The 13525-nt window shown below is 42.1% G+C and overlaps 1 long non-coding RNA gene across 1 annotated transcript in view; it reads left to right on the plus strand.

The window, feature by feature from the left end:
• Positions 1–265: 265 nt before the first annotated feature.
• LOC115335120 overlaps positions 266–13525 on the plus strand; it is an 80838-nt gene continuing 67578 nt past the window's right edge. Inside the window, exon 1 of the long non-coding RNA XR_003921366.1 lies at positions 266–349. This is a non-coding gene — a long non-coding RNA (uncharacterized LOC115335120). The remainder of the gene's footprint in view (positions 350–13525) is intronic.

Consider the following 13525-nt stretch of genomic DNA (forward strand, 5'->3'; position numbering starts at 1 on the left):
GAGCACTGGGGATAAATTAAGTGATAAACCTTGAGTGTTTACCGGAGTTTCATTATTTTATTAAAAAGTAATTCATCTTTATTACAGTTGAGGTTATTATGTTTCACATCATTAAGAAAGCTATGCATGGAGACCCTAAAGTTAATTTTCAATCCAACTAACAGAACACATGTTTTTATTTTTATTACAGGTATTGCAACATCCTCTGCGGCTGCATGTGCTGACCTCCAGAAATGTTTGATCTGTGATGTTTCAGAGACAACAAGATAAAACCAGCCTGCGCTCACCAGCTAATTATCAGCACTGTGTACACTTGGGCTCCTGGTTCCGTTTCAGTCCTGATGTTCAGGTAAGAAGTCTGTTGTTTGGATTAGAGCTGTGATCCTGGACCTGGATGTGCAATCTCAGCTGAACTGTCCTCTCTAACCACTTTAACCCAGTGGCTTAATGACTGAGAGAAAAATCCCACCTGTATTCTTAAGCAATCCAGCAGCCAGGCACGTGTGGTGTGGCTGAGAAAGTCCATTTCTGTTTTAGTTACTGTGAGTTTGTGTGAGTCCTTCTTCTGGTCTTCTGACACACGCTGGTTTTTGCTTTGCATTTTGGTTCAGGCAGAGCCAAACCCATTAGTTCCACACGGGCCCCAGGTGAACACGTGCTGCTTTGTATCGAGCTGTAGGAGAACTTTCCAAGACGTGTATTTGTGGATGTGCCGAACAGAACCACCTGGAACCAGACAAGCTTTGCCTGGCTTCCTCTGGCTAGGAGAGCTTTGCTTGGTCCCTGTAGCTCATAGATAGTCATACTCACAAAGGTTACTCCTCATTGCAAAGCAGAAGTAATATAATTGCAGAGTTGGATGAATACTTCTGTGAATGCTCATTTTGGCTGTTTGGCTGGGTTAGTGTCCCTGTTCAAGTCCATGTACCAAGAATATCACAGCAAAGGTGTTTACTGACAAAAGCCTTTGCTAAAAAGGCAAGTTTTAGGTAAATACTGGAACACATTCATAGGAAACGAATCTGGTATTTACAGTTGTAAATATTCCCACAAAAATCTCAGCATTTGAGTGAGGCTCACTGGCTCTGGATATGCATCACTGAGAAACTCTGATTCAGTATACTACATCTGTACATATATACAATATAAGGGACAGAGCATAAACTGGAAACAGTCGGCTCATTGCGCAGCCCACTAGTTCAGACTCAGTTTCTGGCATAGGCACTACACAGGCTGAGGAAGAGCATGTTTTTTTTTTACAGCGCTTGTTTCTGAAATGCGTTTCCTTGCCCGTGGGGTCACCTCTGCCACCCAGCAGTTCCCACACCCCCCTCAGGCACGTTCTCTGGGTCCTGCTTCAGGCTCTGGGCTCCCTTAGTTTTACTCTGCCATTTCATGACACAGCTGAAAGCGAGGAAAAGTGTAAAGCCAGGGACCCCAGCTGCCGAAAGAGCACAGGATTTAGGTGAGAGCAGAGCACCCTCTCACGAACCGCGCTGGTAGGACAGTGCTGAGGGCTCTCTAACGGGACAACCCTATCTCCATCACCCCCTTCTCCTTGGTGCCTCTGCCCACAACATGGATCAAGGAAACACCTTTAATTTGGTCTATCAAATCAGCCTGTGCTCCTGCTATGACTTTTATTAAGGTACAGTAAGTTCTGAGTGCTTATGTAATTTGTAATTCCTTCAGCTGGTAAAGATCTTTGGGTTCAGATAATTTTCTGCTCTGGAGGGTGGCTGCTAGGATGCCAACAAACAAATACCATTGTCTTTATAAGAAAACAAAAAATACTGCTATAATTCAGCAGGTCATGTAGCTATAGTATGCCAAAATGCAGAGGAAAATGGTTATGTATCAATCCTCAGTGTCTGAAAGCAAAGCAGACAAAAGTTTTCTGTGACGGATATGCTAATAAAAATAGTGCCTTTAAGTTGCATGTACAGGAAGAGAGGACGTATGCTGTTCTTACATAGCTTGATAATTTAAAAGTAAACCCACTGGCTCTAGGACTTGTGTACACTCATGTAAAGGAGCTTCAGCCAATTCAGTTAAAACTTTCCAGGTACATTTACTTGTGTAAATGGCTTATATTAATTTAATATAACTTAAACATATTAACATAAATATGAATGCGTTAAATATTATAATATATTAAATTTACACCTAAGGAGACTGCTTCTTAACATAAAATAAATACTTTTTAATCCACTTTGAGAATGTCCAGGCTGAGAACTTAAGCTCTATTAAACCACAGTAGCGGGACCAAAGCAAACCCCCATATTGACAAAACTCCAGAATAATTCCATGGGCTTTCTTCACTTCTAGTACGTTATTCCCATTTATGGCAGCCCTGCTTAGGAGAAATTTAGGCTGGTGTCATCTGGCCATGCAAAAATGGCAGCTGTGGTGGTGGTTTGTGAAACCCACAGCTAGGGAGGAGGTTTACTGAGGAAAGGCAGTGTTTGGTCAGGGCTTCCCTGCGGCATTATCCACCCCAAGGCAGCATCCAGAATGGGAGCTCTGCCCAAACCTGACCCTGCAGCCTGGGCCAGACCTGGCGGGTTGGTTTGCGAATGGCCGGGCTGGGATGCACTGCCTGCCGGGAGCAGGAGGAGCTGGGCAGGCAGTGTGGGGAGGAATCACACAGAGGAGCATTGCCTGCACTGATTCTTTCCTGGGGTTTTAGTTGGGCTTATTCAACCTGTGCAAAAAAGAAAAGTCTGATTTCAAGGTAAACGCAAGAACAAAAAGTATCTTGTAATTGGATTTTCTGAAGGAAAGCATACCAGAGAGAGAGTGAGTGGTGTGTGCGTGCGCGTGTATCACAAAGAAATCTGGGTTTACTGCTAGGCCAAAGCTGCTGTCTGGTTATTACTTAGGGAGGAACATGAGTATGAGGAACACACCTTTGGGACAGGAGGAAGAGCAAATCATGCTGTTCCAAAGAGTTACCTGAGCTCTAAGTTACCTGTGTGAGTATGAGTGGCCTGAAGAGCCACAGGGGTCTCATCTTGCAAAATGACTCTGTGTCTGGGAGCATGTCAGTCCAACCCCTCGTGCCAGGGAGATGGTAAGGTGTGCCCTATAGAACTGGTCTGTATATAAGGTGTGCAGTAGAGGCGGTCATGTAGATGCTAATGCAAGTGTGTGTGTTGTCTGAGAGCATTTCTGAGGACAGGGATCTGGAGTTTAAAGTTGCTGCTGTTATCTTCAAATAATACAAGTGGCAATAGGGGATCAGCTGGAGAATGATCTGCACGTTTTATGCAGACCAAGAAGAAGTAATTGCTAGGAATGCCTCGCTCAGGATTTTGAAACAGATAACAATATCACTACAATAAAATACAAATGCAGTAAAGAGAACAGACTGCTCCTGGTGTCTGGTTAATCAATGGACTGTGAAGAGACTGAGGTGATAAACTGACTATGCTCAGGGCTAATTTTATGCAATATAATGTGTTCATAGGATTAGTCTATTTCAAAATTATTTTAATCAAACTTTTTAAAATGCAAAGCCGTTCTGCACTACTCATTTTCAATATATGCCTTAAAACAGATGAGGAAGGCAGAAACATATCCTTATTATACATGTATAATTTAAACAATATCATCAACTGAGTATTGATTGCTGACTAATGTGCTTATTAATTAATAGATGTCTTCATGTTAAATACATTTCTCAGAGCTGTTCTGGGACCATTTAATAAGATAAATGGGGAGTTGTAGTACAGTACTTTGTCATTAAATGTGTAAGTCACATCAGAAGGAAGTGTAAAGTCACGCCTTGTGTAGCTGTTTGCTGGAATGAGCCACACAACGACTGCTCACAAAGGCTGCCAGAGCAGGGGTGGTGCAGTGGTGGAACCGTATTTCAGACATCAACTTCTGCCTCTTGGTTTTGCTTATCAAAAAAAAAAAAAAAAAAGCCCTCTCTGTTGTCTAAATTACACCAAGCAACAAGGGAAGTTGCTCCTTGTAACAAGGGAAGCTGTGAAGGGCCTTGCTCTGCTATGCTAATTTATTGAAGTAGTACACTTACAAATGCCACTACAAAACCAGTACAAAGAAAGATGACGTGGAGTCCTGGAAAAATTTTTTTGCCATGGATCAGTAGTTTATTCCTGCGGTAGTGAGGATGCAAAGGAACCAGCCATAAAATCAGTGATCATCATGAGCCCATTGCTCTTGACCTACAGCTTTTGTAAGCTCTGTAACAGTCTGTGAATGTCCTTTCCTCTCGCTGTCTATTCCCTTAGCAGGCCATATGCTCAGCCAGCAATTACCCTTTATTTCATCTGCAGTCAGCCACTGCTTTGTTATTATTGTCTTCCTGGTTTTATTTGCTCCTTAAAGGCAGGTTACAGCCCTTTGGCTGGCACCCAGATATCTTCAGTTCCTTTCTTGTGTAGATTATTTCCTGTCTTCCATTATTCCTACCAAAGTTGTTAAAACTTACTACTGACATTTCCTGTCTTTGGCAGTGAGAGAAACCGCCACATCAGTTTTGAGCCAAGCACCTGTTTGTTCAGTACTTCACCATCCCGCTCACATCACGTTCACCAAACTGCCGTGCTTTACATATGAAGCAGATCGCTGAAGATTATGGATGATAGCTTCCACATCTCAGATGTATGCCGTATCCAATTTTCTTTACTCCTTCTACTCTCTTGTGTGCTGAGCAGACTTTTTAACTGACTGTTTGATTGATGGATATTCAAAAGGCACCTTTATGAGCCCTATAAATAATCCCTTAAAGGTTTTTCTTTTCTTCTTCCCCCCAAAGGTGCCACTTAATCAGTTCTCCAAGCAATGGTCCTTGCCACACCTTTCAGCTTGCTTGCTGATTGAGCTTTATCTGCTGTGCTCTGAACATAACTGGCACTCGTCTGCGGCTGCAGGGACTCCTGGCGTACAGCACTTCAGCATTTGTTGGGATTGGCCTTGCTGGGCATTGCTTTGTGTTTTGTTCTCAAAAGCCTAACTTGGCTTTTTTTCATCAGTGGTTATTGGCATATAATTTAGGTACTTTGTGTTGGGGGGGAAATGAAGACAAATTTCCTACTCTGAAACTTGTTATAAATTATAATTGAAGTGAAAACTGAATTGCGAACAGCAGGTAGGCAGTCTGGTCAATAAGCTTTTTGTGTATGCCTAAAAACATACAGAGCCATTTCCAACATCCAAAGCCATCCATGCCTCTTGATCAAGAAAGTGCCACGTTTTGCTAAACCAGAAGTGTTCTTGATGCATTGCAAGAACCTTCCCCAAACCTGAGGTGTCTCTGGGTTTTAAACAGCAGCAAAGTCAAGAGAAACCTGCAACAGCTATTGTGCAACCTTGCAGGCAGGAAGTAAACCCAACTTCTGCAGGTATGTGTACTACATCCAGGGGCAAATGTCACTGCTTTGCTGAAGGCCACACACAGGGAGCTGCAAGGAAGGGACTGGGGATGTGCAAGCACTGGAGCTCCCCGCTCCTGCCCTGTGCCACTCTCTGTGGCTCAGTGCAACCGACAGTTGAAATGACTCCAGTTTCCTTTTCAAACTTCAAGACTGTAATTCTAACTGACACAGTGTGAAGTTTCATTTTTTTCAATTATTGCATGATTGGCAGTGGGATCAGTTTAAAAGGAACTTCCCTCCCTATGTTTTTCTACCCACTGAGTTCATTGTTTGCAAGAAAAACTGTTGGGATAATAGAAGAAGTGGAATGCTGTCCTCTGAGCATTGTATCTGGTCATGCACTTTACAAGTATCTTACAACATCTCTTCCATCATGGCTTTGATTAATATCTGGCTTTTAAAAAATATGGGCTCTTTTCATAAGAGCCACTTTGTATGTCTGTTATTTGCCAGCTGACAACTGGATCAAACTGGGCAGGTAGGAAACAGCAAGATGAATAAGAGACAGAGCAGGTACACATTAAATGTGACATCAGATATAACTACTGTTAGGGTAATTGAACAGAGATATATCCATGCTCCTGATATTCATTTACTTCGGTGCTTCCTTACTCCACTCAGCCAGCGTAAACAGGCCTTTAAAATGAGCATAAATGATTCCTGCAGCTGTGTTAAGGATGGTGTAAAGGGACTTTGCACCAGTAAGAATCAGTCTGTACATATTTAAAATAAATAGACGTGTACATAAAAAAATAACCCCTATTATTACACAAGGATGCAGTGGGAGTATCAGGGGAATGGCTAAAGTAACAAAACTTGACACCAGTGATAATAAAAGAGGGAGCTAAAGCAAAGAGATCACCCCAGTCTGCTGGGTTTCGAGTGCTTAATCAAAACTGACTTCTACTACTGCAGCTGCAAAAGAAATGTTTCTAGCCTCCCATTAATTTCCATACAATAACCCTCTAATGGGGGAGTTGCCGGGGAGAGGAGGGCAATCAATCTGCTGTAATGACACACTAGAGACTATGGGAAAATGCAAACTTGGAGCAATTTCATGGCAGGTGCAACCTTGGAAAGTACGGCCATTTTTCTAAGTTAATTTGTTCCCCTGATATGTTTGAAATCCATATTTGTACTTTAAAGGTCTAAAATGCAAGATGATTAAAAAATATAACCAGATTTTTGTAAGCTTTTCAACTGTATTAGGTGATATATTAATGCCCCTCCTTGGAGCTAGGACAGCTGGATATCTTTTATCATTTGCTGCCAAAAAAAAAGGAATAGGATTGTTTATTCTAGCATTCACTTTCTGTCTTTAGCCTTCCCATTTACCTCCCTAGCCTGATGCTCATTTGTCTCCTAGCTGAATTGATCTCTAATGCTATAGGAAGTAATAATAGTAATAATAATGGTAACTAATAGCAGTAATAATTATTATTCTTGTTATTGTTAGTAATAACAGTACTATATAATGATAATGATTATTATGGCTACAAGTTTTAAAACATGTAAATGAGTTAACTCAATTTCTGATACACTTTGGGTGCCTGCATCTTTTGGACATTTCTGAAAATTCCAGCTACAAATTGTAACAGGAACAAACATCTTCACACAGGTACAGACACTAAGGCACAGAACTCATTTCATTTTGGGTCTTGTCCCCAGTTACTATTTTGGTAAAATCTGTGTTTTTTTGAAGTGCCTTATACTTTCATAGTAGGGTGGAGCAGCTTTGGCGTAAATGAGAGCATTAGCCTTTTTGGGTCACCTTTCCCTGGCACTGTCTGGTAGAAGCTGTTGGAGAAAGACACAGAATTAGAGCATAGCAAGTGCCAGCCCAGGTTTTCACTGGACATGTAGTGGGTGGTCCATGGAGACTTGCTTCTCGCAGCCATGGTACGTTATGAGCACCCCACTGTGGGCTTGGTGCACTTGTAATTTCCTGCTATGCTTTTCCCACCTTTTTTGAGAGCTGCTGAGTTCGGGAAGAGGTGCTTTTCCTTCTCCTCCTACATGTCCAGACCAGAGGCAGCACAGCTATGGCGTGGTGCAAAGGGAGCTCTCTGCAGGTGACACAGAGCTGCTGGGGTGACCCCTTGCAGCCAAGGGCCCAGGGAGTCCAGTCACTTGCAGCATCCGCAGGGTTAGCCTCTTGCATCCCTTGTCAAACTTGCAACCCATTCCTCTTTTCACCTTGTGATTTGGGCTTCTGAAAGCCAATCTCATTTATGCTGATTACTACTATTCCTTTCTCAGCACTTAAGAACTACAGCCAGAATCTTAAAAGTATTGAATTTTCAAGCTCTGGAAAGGGCAGGGGCTTTGCATGAGAATTGGGTACCTGCTCTGCTCAGATGCTTTTGTACTTTCCGCTAAGTATGTATCTGCATCTTTAGATTTGTGTCTTTGTGATACCGCCCTTTGCAGCTAAAGTTAAGGTGTATGCTTTTTTACATGAAAAGATGCTTATTATTCTGCTGTGATGCTGCATTTATGTGATGCTTGTGGCATCTGGAGAAGCTTGCTGTGACTATTCTTATGTTCTCTTTTAGGTATCGTTTTAAATACATACACTTCCCCACCTTAAAAATTCTGTTTCAGCTACACCTACAAACTTCACACTGGCTTAAGCGCCTTGGTTTTTTCCTGCTACCCTACTTGGCTCCCATTAGCATGCTTAAGTAGATAAACAAAATAATTGATCATCTAAATGAGATTGCAGGATTCGTCAAGGTTCAATTATGTCTTCCTAAGTTTGATCTCAAGTCAATGTAATGAAGTATCTGCCTAATTCTTAGTACATCATCAAAATCAATTTATTTGAATCAAATGTTACAAAGAAGGTAGCCAGAATGATGGGAAGTATGAAACAGCAGCTACAAGAGGACAGACTAAATACACTAGAGCTGAAGCGTGGTGACAACCTCCTTTTCTGAGTTATTTCTCTGATGATTACATACATAACTTGAGGGCTATATGTTTTATCCCTAGGGCTTTTAAAAGCTTGGTTCTGACTTCCTTACTCTCATAGAGGCGTTCAGAAACACAGCTGACTTCAACAGAGCCATCATTTTTGGCTCAGTTTGGCTGTGCTTTCTCTAAAATGTCGATGTCGAAATCTTTGATGTTGAATAGCCCTTCACTCCTCTGTCAAGTCCAAAGGGTAAAGTAAGAGTGAGACAGGCAGGTTTTAAAGCTCTTTTAATGCAATGAAAGTAGATGCTGTGAAACCTAATGTCTGAATAGTAAAGTTAGAAAAAAATAACTTGGAAATAAGACATACTGTTTAAATGAGAACAGACCTCTGGAGTACATTCCTAAGGCAATAGAGCAGATTCACCAACACTTGCAACCTTTATATCCACATCGTTCATCTTTCTCGGTAATTTAACCAGTCTGAGAGGGCACATGGCATGGGATGTGTTGGTCTGTTATTCGTGTGATCAAATTAGGACCTCAGCTCCTGACTGAAATAAGACAGGATTTGGGTACGTAACTTGCTTGCAACTTTTGAAAAACCTATTAGATGATAAAGTTTGGTTGCTATCTTTCTTACTTTATCCGTAGTACCAGCTCCATCAAACTACATTGGTTTTCTCCTGCAAAATCCACATACTTCCACGTAAGACAGGTTCACTGTCAATACCTGACAGGCCAGTGCAGAGAACAATTTGCATTAAGAAAAGAGAGCTCGGGTTTTGAACAGTGCTGGAGGGATATGCAACACTTTCAGATCAATTCAAAGTTTTTCCTTTCACTGGCCTGTTTTCTTGCTCTCTCTAGTGCTTTAGGATATGGATTTTTGATCCTTGCCATCATGTGTTTATGACTCTCTAGTGCTGGTGATCTATAAAAAAGCAAGGCACGTTCCTGCTGAAATTACAATGGGTCTGAAACTTCTTGGACCTCTTCAGTGGAGACCAAATAAGTAAGAGCTACCTCTGAAATCCAGGCTCCCTGAGCTCCTGGGGAATATGCACTTTTAGTTTTAATAGTTGTCTCCCATAAGATGACAGACCCTCTCACTGTCCATCCAAAGGTAAGGACCTGTAAAAGGCAATTCAATTTCACAGGCCATAAAGTTATATGTCCACTTCTTGCATTTCTTCCCTTTTTGTTTGTGGTTTCAGAAAAAGCTCTAAGCCTGCAATCTGTATTTTGCCTCTGAACATCCATAATGCAAAGCTGGATTCCAAGCACTTGGTCACTGAGGAAAGCATCAGCAAAAAAGTCAACTGAGTTTGCAGTGTGGCTTTCTGGAGGTGGGTGGCAGATGGGGAATTTGGGCTCTCTTCCCAGCAGAGGCAGCTTGTGGTTATAGGCAGAGACACCAGCCTCGGGACTCCTGTTCCTCTCCCTGCCATCAGTTCTGTACCACTGTTCAATAACTTCCTAAGTCATCTAGCAGCAATAAGTTGCTGTTTTTAAAACAGTATTTTTGTACATAGGAATTGGTGGTTTTGAGAAAATCCAGATACTTTTTACTTCCTTTCTGCAGTCACGTCTCTAGTTTTCCCCTTGAATAGCTCCCATTTCCTCTTCTGAGAATGACTCTATGCATAAACAAGCCCTAGATTAAACACAGGAAAATACTGTGACATTTAAAAAAGTTGTAAATAGAATAACATTTTGCCATCTAGACAGGAGTCTCGGATCTAACATGTCCATGTAATTCTGTGGCTTGCTCATATCATTACTCTTCACCTCTGCTCATAAACCTCCACCTAGAAAATAATGTAATTTAATTAGGAATGTGGAATTAGCCTATTGCAGTCACACTCGGTTAAGCTGAATCAGTTTGTAAATTCCATTGTCGTTGGGGCTGAAAAAAATATATGTTACATTAGCAGCCTAATCTTACGTGCATATTAGGAGAGGGATTGCAGGTGAAGCCTTTTGCGGCCCCTGGTGCCTGGAGTGGCCAAGAGTGGCAGCAAGCTGCCCTCCCTGCCCTCCTGCCTGCTTGGGAGCGTGCATGGTGTGGTGGGGTGTTGGGAACATGAGGTGGGGGGAAGCAAAGTCTGAGGAGAACGACAAAGCCCTTGATGCTGCGGGTAGGCATTCCTAGTGGAGGCAGGAAGGCAACAGAGAGAAAGATAATGAGTCTCTGCACCAGTGACCCCATATCCCACGAGCTGGCTGTGATGGGAGGGTGGAGAGTGGAGCACCACATACCCAGGGGCTGATAGGATTGTGTACCAGAGGGACATCCATGTTGCAGGACGTTTGCACACCTTCTGCAGGCTCCTTCGGTTTATGTGGAGGTGAGGCAGAGGATCCTACTCTGACTGGTGTGGTTTCTGTGTCAGAACTGTGTGGCCAGTTGTGAGCTCCCACAGTTAGGTTCTGCCAGAGGGATGTGAGCATTGCCTGCCTCCCTCTGAAAAGATAAGGTGATTGTAGTTACAATCCAGGCAATAACTTCAAGGAAAAACTGAAATGCTTTCATTTTCTAGTTCTGCAGGGAGACGTCCATTAACGCATTTGAGATTATGCATACTTTCATGATGGTAATTACACATGTGCACACACATAAAAGTTTAGGAAAAGGAAAATTGTAGCACTTCTGTACATTGCTGGTGGAAAGCTGATCTTATTGTGGTTCTTTACCACTCTCTTGTGATACTTGCAAAGGAAGAAGGTGTCTGATGCTGCCTTCCAAACAGGGCTGCGGTAGTGTGCAGGAAGGAGCTGCTGCCCTCTCCAGCCCCTGGTTCTGCACTGCCTTCCTCTGAGCATGATGGGGAGGGTTAACCTTTTTCTAAAGACCTCACTAAAGCACAAGGATTGTAAAGATGACAAGTTTGATGGATCAAAAGTCTTATCTGAAATGGCAACCCCTTCTTGTATCTGTAGGCAGCTTGTACATGACTCCAACCATTTTGATCTCTTTTATTTCCTTCTGTACAGGCTCATAATAATTTCATTAATTTGTTTGAAAATACAGAACAAGAAGGCAACATCATGGTCTGGGAAGAGTAAAGGAGGAGGGAGATTCACAGCGATGGCTGGAATGTCTCTTCTGTGTCTCTTGACATCCTAGTGGAGGACGGTACCATGTTATCAGAAGGAAAAGCACTTCCTCTGTGCTGGTGGCAGTCACCACTAGCTCGCTGCAGTTCCCAGGTGCTTCAGACCCAACCAGACCATGTATTCCACCAAATACTGAATAGAGACGTTCTTAGTTCAGAGTGTTTAGCAGGAGACTCCCTGCATCATCCACCATATATTCCTGTTTTATTTGCTTCTCTGTTCTCCAGCTGCTTCCATTCTCATCCACCACAGCCTCTTTGGTTTTCTTTTGGAACCTCCCACATCTCTCTGCTTGTCCATAGGACCTCCACTGTGGTGTCTCAGTTATGGCAGCTAGAGCAGCAATGCTAAAGGACTACAACCGGGTCATCCTTTCCCTTAACGTGTTTCTGTATTATCAAAAAAAAAAAAAAAAAAAAAAAGGAAAATCATGAGGACAATTGTATCTTTAAAAAACAATATACAAATAAAGCCATCTTGGTCTGAAGTTCACAAATATTTTTGAAGGCAAATGGGATAGGAAGAGTTTAGCCTGCAAACACTTATTTGTCATACAGTCTGACTAGCGCTTTTCAATGTGCTTTGATCCTCTTCTTTTTTTTGGCCCAAGCATTAGATAATGCTTTAGAAGCCATTAGAAAAAATTGTGACAATTGAAATGCTTTGAAAAATGACAGTTTGATAGTCTAATAATAGCCCCTACACTGATCTGGAGAAGGTTTTCTTTTCTTTTTTGTGTTCATTATGTACAGTACATTTAAAAATGTCCTCTTCTCCCCAACAAATAATTTAACCCTTTCACAACCTGCAGTCCTGGAAATGTGAAACATGTAGATGCTAATATATGCATATATAACACATACATATATTTAAAGAGGCATGTACATTATAAAGAGGTGGTAAAAGATGCTGTGAAGTTGAGAGAAGAAATGGAGAAGAGGATAACATCTTTGGTTGTGTTCTTCGAGTAGAAGAGAGCCAAAAAAGTCTGTGCATGCAGAGTGCTGCTGTTAGTGAGGGACCATTACTGTATGGTCCCCAGGAAGATTTTCTGTAGGGGGAAAACACATCTGGGAGAGTGAGGTGGATGGGAGGTTACATTTCTTTGCAAGATCTGGTTTTTGCAAGATCTCATTTGGCAGCGATAAATGAGCAACTTTCAAGCCTCAGAAGTGATTAATTTCTCACTGGAGCTGTCTCTGAGGCTGTCACAGCCTGACAATCCTGACATAAGTGTCATTTATAATGTCACAAGTCTATTACACATAAATGTCATTACACAATTACTCTGAGGATGAAGAAAGGTTCACTGGGGGAAGAGCGTCTGATATTAAGTCAATTATATATCTTAATGTTATTGTTCAGTTGTCCCCCCTCATACAATTACATTGTGTCTCATTTGTTCATTTTGTGCAAATTAGCAATTATTTATTGCAGTGATACTACTAGGCAACCCAGGTACGGTTGGTGTTATTAAAACTCTGGCACAACCTTGTGCGTGTTGCCATGATTGATATCAACATGAGGATCATGGTGCTTTGATAATTAGGCCTCTTGAAATGAGGGCTCCATACTCAGTCTCCCTCCACTTTTTTTCTGCATCTCTCTGAAAGGCACCAACATATGGGTGAGACGATAAATCCTCCATGTGGTTTCGATAAAGATGGCTTGTTTTAATGAGGGTGACTTTTTGTGCTGCCTAACAAAAGAGGCTCTTTCTTGTTAGAAGGACAGAGGAGTTAAGCAAATTCCCCTGCGCTGCACCTCAATTATTCCTTAAAATTGGCATAAATGTAGCCTTCATTTAGTTCTAAGAGGCTTTCATCCTCCTTGGCCCAGACACAAACAAGACTTACACTGGGGCTTGGTGTACTGACGAGATTTGAATGCATTATGCATAAGAAGGTGCGGTAACGGAGCTGCCTGGTGACTAGGAGGGAGAAAGAGATATCTGGGGTAGTGCTACAATGCCTGTCTCTCCCTCGACACTTATGGGAGCTGAGCTGTCGGTTTGATTAGAGGTCACTTGAATCCAGCTCAATTTCTTGAGCTGGAAATGAACCTGCCTATTACGATATAGGCAA

Source organism: Aquila chrysaetos, chromosome 24, assembly GCF_900496995.4.
Source record: "Aquila chrysaetos chrysaetos chromosome 24, bAquChr1.4, whole genome shotgun sequence".
Lineage (NCBI taxonomy): Eukaryota > Metazoa > Chordata > Aves > Accipitriformes > Accipitridae > Aquila > Aquila chrysaetos.